The following is a 5,534-nucleotide window of genomic DNA, read 5'->3' as shown; positions in this document are numbered from 1 at the left end:
TTTACCGTAATTCTTCATGCACACCCTGTGTCAATACTACCAAAGAACACCAACACAACTGCAAATCGTTTTTAGCGTACAACAGTGTCCCTGTAGAACGCCAGGGCTATACCTAGCTTTGGTAGGTATCTACTCTAGATAGAAAATTTCGCGTTCGGAAAAATGTACGTGTGCAATTCGCCGTATCATGTCTAAATACAACCAAAATACGTAATAAAAACCACCGAAATAGGTACAAGGGCAAGATCTGATAATAGAAAATTAGGCAGTGAAAGAAAAAAAACTGTTGTTTTTATCATTTACAATATTTACATATTGCGACTATTAATTTTCAACAAATCAAGGGTAATATTTTAAGGGTAATTCTAATTTCGCTAAAAATATTGGGTATTTCTATTAAATAATGAATGTGTCCAGGACCTAATGCGTTAAGGCCATGCATTAGTTGAGGCACGGTCTAAAAAGATCGTTGCTAGGCGATGTGCGGATTGCGGGTCGCGGGTGAAAATGACGCCCGTCAAACGAAATATTATTTCTCATATAAATCCAACATACGTCCATTTTATGTTCTGTTTATTATTCTATTAGTATCAATAATAATATATTCATTGACATGTTTGCTTTTTAAAGTAAATGGGTAAAGTTTTTAGTCATCTTTACACGATTTTAGAATTAATTGGCCCGTCGCCATCACGCAGCAAAGTGACGTGCGTCCGACTCCACGTTCTCTCAATGAATGGGAAGCAAGTACAAATTTTCGTCGCGCGTACAGTTGAACATTATTCGGCGTTTCACTGATGCGTCACCTTAATACGAAGCGAAACAACGGCAACAAAAAATGGCGGCAGACAATCTGACACCGCCATTTGTTGTAATCACGTATCCTGCCACCGGACTGTCTTGAAGCTCGCGACAGGTTGACAGCGGAGCTGACGTCACATCCGTCGGCCGCCATTGTTCCTGCTGAAAGTTCCCGCCAACTCTTCTTCGACCCCCCTCCCGCTCCCTCCTTCCCACACCACACGTAAGCATTTTCAACCGCAGCTCACTTCACTTGCGCTCCCTCCTTCTGGCTGTCAGAGCTATGCTCAATTAAGTGTTCACCTACCGCAAAACACGAGCAAAGAGACATAAAAATTCTAGGTATAGTCTGGAACCCTAACTAGATGAACACAAATTGAATAAGTATATATATGTACATACTTATGTTAGAAATGTGTTTTAATTATTTTATGCTTAGATACATAATGTAATAATTCCACCTACAGTAAGGGTTGCAACTAAATGCACGTATTATTGAACCAAAATCTTTAATAAGAAAAAGGTAGACTTCACATCTAATATTTATTATAATGCACATACTGTACGAGAAAAATTTTGAACGTCGTTCATTTTAAAAAGAATCATATATATTTTTTATACTTAGGTAGAAAAAAAATCTTTGAAAAAAAATACAACGCCTAACGGGACATGAACCCGTATCTACTAGATTAGCGCCTATGTGCCTTAACAATTAAGCCACAGGTATCCTGCGTAATTACAATGAAATTAACAAATAGTTTTTTCATCTTGAACGTGTTTATCAAATTACGTTAATTTTTGGTTAACAACTCTTATGTTCGCGTACTTGCGCCAGTAATTTGATAATCTTTTTTTTATTTAACAAATAATTCACAATAATTTTGAGAATGTAACATTCTTTATATTGGACATACTTAAATAATTTAAAAACACCTTATATATACTTAAGTACGTCATAATATATTCCCGACTAGAAAAAATCGGATTCAATATAAAGAATGTTACATTTTCAATTCTTCAATTAAAGCACAAGAATATTATAGTGATACAACCATTTGTATATAACAAATATTATAATGCCTATACTGCCCCCATAAGGAAAAGGCAGCTTATTCTAAACAAGAAGACAGTACAAAGAGATTCATAAGCAAAAACACAGCATCGATTGAAAATATACTGTACTGAATGTCTCGTTATCTCAAAATGTGACTGGCAAATAGCTGCCTTTTAGCTTATGGAGGCAGTATAGGTTTTCGATGTTTTTATATGTCGAATGTGTTTATTATAAAAACACACTTCGGTGCCACCATATTATAAATATACTTACATAAATCCATCCTTTGTTAGGGCAATGGTTATCCTACCCGATTTTATATATTTCTGATGGATCCCCAAATAGGAGTGTGTAACACAATTAACTGAAGACAGTAGTTTATCTCGAGTGTTCATCTCGTTAGAAAGCAATAAACTCATCAAATTAGAGCATTAAATCGGTCTTGATAAATTACACAATTGTGGAAAAGTTTCTGTCATTATGTAAATAAGAATATTTAACGAAAATTGTAATATTAATAATTGTGTCATACAATCTATCCATTCTCGTAATATAGTTGTTAGTCATAGTTGAGTTTGATTCTGTCGTGTGGAATCCACAGTACGTTACATACATAAATCGTCTCGAAGTGGTACAAAAGAGATTTCATAAGCACGTCAATTTTAAAGCTTACTGTTATGATTTATCTAATTCTATTTCGACCACTGCAACTTTTATGGTACCACCTTTGGAAAGTCGACGTTCTATATCTGATCAATATTTTCTTTTTAAAATTATCAATGGTTTTTTTGACTCACCAAACCTACTCGAAAGGGTGGATTTCCATTGTCCATCAAGATTTACGCGAAACCAAACTTTGTACCATATCAGTCGTAGCGGTTCTAATTATGCACAAAATTCTTTTATTCGGCGCTCTTGTTTAAATTATAATATGTATTTCTCCACCGTTGATCCTTTTAATAATTCACCTTTTTCATTTAAACGCGCTATCTCCAAAATTTTGTATAAATATATATATATATATATAAGTAAGTACTTATATATATATATATATTTTTTTTTTATGATACTTTTTTTTGTATATAATTTAATTACTTATTCATTATTCTTCCTCATTTTTCTCATGTAATTTTCTTATCTAATTTCTTTATATTGTTCTTATTATTCCTCTATATCTTGTTAGTCTTAACTATATTATAATGTATACATGGAAACGTTGCTGGTTGCAATAACTTTTCATTATTATATTTAAAAATTTTGTAATCAATATGTAACTGTTTGTTTCATTAATAAATAAAATAAAAAAATATGCATTTTGATTAGTGCTTCGAGTTTCGACTATGTATAGGTATATACAAATACGAGTAAAGTAGTGCTAATTAAATAGTGCCGGCCGATTTGCTGTTTTAAAAAAATCCTAATCAAATTTTGGAAGAAGTTTTCGATAGGAATATTGGAGGACTTTTTTTAGGAAGGAGGAGCTAAATTAAATGACTTGAAAATAATTTTAAAAAATTGTGCTATTTATATTTGGTTATTATATCTCAAAAGGTTGCCGATCTCTTAGTTAAACTATACGATTCATTTTATGACATATGTTATTAATATTAAACTTTGCAAAAACTAAAAGTAATCCCAAGATGTCTGTCATCAAGTTGGATTAAAATCCGTTGTGGTATGATATTATTTTCTACATACGAAATAACTAATCCACGCTAGTAGCACTTACACAAGTTTAGTTACATGATTGTATAGTTAGATGTGTCGAGCTTTAAGTAAGTGAGAAGATCGCTGTCTGCAGCTGTCAAAGCTCAAAGCTCCTCGTTCTATGCTTCGCGTCGCCTCAACGAATTTAATGAACTTATCGCCGCGCAGTACGTAGGTAACTTGACACGTCTCTTATTACATAGCGGTCGACAGCTTCAGGTAGCATGTTGACACCTTCGATGCAGTTACTGATAAATCACCTGACTGAATAATATATCACCTGGGATTCTATGCACCGCCATGCAAATAAGTCAGTGACTATCCGGCGACTAGATACAGGAAAGTAATAATATAAAACGTCGAAAGAATATATTATATTGATCTGTTTGATATCAAGACGAGGTGAAGTGGCTACTATTAAATCACAGACTGAGTTAAATAAATACTTACTATTGAATTCTAAATTAAAAGAAGAATAATTATAATTGTGCTGGATAAAAAATGTCGTTTCCATCTAATGAATGTGCTATGTTCCACGGCATTCAACCGACACTTGAAAATTGCATGTAGTGTAAGACACAACAAGATCAGTTGTCACGTCACGTATACCTGGTGCATGACTGAAAGCGTGGAAAGAGTGTTGTACTCATTTAGGGATTGCAATGCCGGTACTTGAAAACCGGTATCCCAGTTGTTTTCGATACCGAAATACCGGTTTTAAAAAACAGACAATACCGATATACTCTGTATTGACGGTGGAAACAAATTGTATTAATGAACATAAAAGGCTTGACATGATTGTTTTTTGACAGGTTACGCGATGTTTGGTTTACTTCCATGGCACATCGTCATTCTGGGTGACTAGCAGTGATACACGTTATAAAATATTCATGTTTTAAAGAGATTTTTCTGTATATTTATTGAAAGATACATCTATTTTTTCCAATTATTTTACGAATATCGATATTCAATAGTAAATACCGTTACCATTGGTATTTTCATTCGGTATTGCAAACCCTAGACTCATTTGAGTGGAGTGTAGTGCGTGGAATCTTCAGAGCCTTCAATGACATACAGATGGTGTGGAGATGAAGATAGATACAATTACGAATCAAATTGAGCTAGGTACCATAAATGGTTTTGCTATGGACACAGGTGATCAAATCACGCGTGAGAAGAAAAATTACATTTGGGAATCCGGAAGGCAAACGAAAACCTGACCGATCTCGTTCAAGATGGATAGATAGTGTCGAGTTAGCGTTAGAAGTGACTTTGTATAGACCCGGATGGAGGCAGATGCTGGAGGAGAACAATACACACACAGATTTGTAGCACCAGGGAGATAAAGATTAAATTCAACTAATTATTAAAAACCTATTTTTTCAGTAGTTTCAAATTTCTTGTAAATGGTTGAATCCTGAACAATTACGTCCTAATGAAAAGAAAATATTCGATATTTTAAAAATCAGGAACTGTGGTGACTACTGAGGGTCTAATTTAAAAAAATATAGCACAATAGTTGCAAGTGGAGTCCGTTCTATGTGTGCCTGTATCGTGTTTGGGGTTTTTTGATCAGCCTGTTCACCGTAGTTCAGAAAGCCTCGCAAAATTAATTATTCTGTACAATGTAAAGGAGGAAAAGAGCAAATTAATATAATGAGATGGAGTGACCAAGTGAAGGCATTCACTATGAAATCGATAGCATCCACTACAAGGCTTGCAGAGGATATAGATATGGATTCCGAAGTAATGGCGATCCTGGGGGATAAGTACTTGTTTTGTATTTTGAATTCCTCCTACTCTCGTTTATCCTTATTTTGATGCTTTTGCGATGTCTATTAATTAGAATAACCGATGATATTGATGATAATGTCTAATGTCTTGTCTGTTCTTTCTTAATCTTCAAAAGCGCGAAAACTTAATTTAAAGCTTGACATCTTCCTCTAAAAGTTTTTAGGAGAGAAATGTCGTT

This window comes from Rhyacophila brunnea, unplaced genomic scaffold (assembly GCF_057557595.1).
Source record: "Rhyacophila brunnea isolate RB1 unplaced genomic scaffold, BYU_Rbru_1.0 scaffold_10, whole genome shotgun sequence".
Lineage (NCBI taxonomy): Eukaryota > Metazoa > Arthropoda > Insecta > Trichoptera > Rhyacophilidae > Rhyacophila > Rhyacophila brunnea.
The sequence above is the reverse complement of the archived record's forward strand: the minus strand, read 5'-3'. Positions refer to the sequence as shown.